Source organism: Hyaena hyaena, unplaced genomic scaffold (genome assembly GCF_003009895.1).
Source record: "Hyaena hyaena isolate Hyena2069 unplaced genomic scaffold, ASM300989v1 scaffold_165, whole genome shotgun sequence".
In the NCBI taxonomy this organism is placed as follows: Eukaryota; Metazoa; Chordata; class Mammalia; order Carnivora; family Hyaenidae; genus Hyaena; species Hyaena hyaena.
The window spans coordinates 85,751-86,730 of NW_024080797.1; positions in this window are offsets into that span (position 1 = coordinate 85,751).

The window sequence follows — 980 nt, forward strand, 5'->3', positions numbered from 1 at the left end:
AAAAAAAAAAAAAAAAAAAAAGAATCTGACTCTAGGGGCACCTGGGGGGCTCAGTCAGTTAAGCGTCTGACTTCGGCTCAGGTCATGATCTCACGGTTCGTGGGTTCAGGCCCCACATTGGGCTCTGTGCTGACAGCTCAGAGCCTGGAGCCTGTTTCAGATTCTGTGTCTCCCTCTCTCTCTGCCCCTCCCCCGCTCGTGCTCTGTCTCTCTCTGTCTCAAAATTAAAAAAAAAAAAAAAGAATCTGACTCTAAGGAGCCAAGATGGCAGATAGTATGGAATTTTTTTTTTTTTTTGCATCTCTCATCACTGAAATGCAGCCAGATCAACACTAAACCATCCTGCACACGTAGAAAACTGACTTGAGGATTAACACAACAATCCACACAACCTGAACCACAGAACTTGGCAGGTACCCGGTATGGAGAGGTGAAGGGGAGAGAGAAGCCGTGGAGTGCAGGGAGCTGTTTCTCCTTGCAGAGGGAGGATGGGGAGAGGACAGAGATGGGGGGAGAGTACGGGAGAAGCACCCCCCCCCCAAAGCAGCTGGAGAGAAAGTGGAAAAGCTGTTGCCACAGGGACTAAACAAAAAAGGGATAAAGGAGAAAGGAGAGGGTTTAAATTCCATTAAGACTCTATCAACAGGGAGAGGGCAGAGTCTGCAAGTATGTAGCCCGATACCTGGAGGAGCTCTGGGGGGAAGGGCAACTCCCCAGGAGCAGAGAGCAAGATCCGAGGAGTCCAAGGACCACACAAGAAGAGGCGGTTCCCCTGCTGGAAAGACATTTAGAAGAGGCTGTGCAGCCTCCCCACAGGCAAGGGTCCCAGTGGATCCCAGAGAACGACAGTTGCTGGCGCTGGAACAAGAACATTAAGGGAGAAACCTGGCACCAGATGTGTGTTATGATTCTCCATAAACCCGGAAACTCTCCTGCTACAAGATCACACGAACTTTTTCTGGGGCAGGTGGGCACTCGGC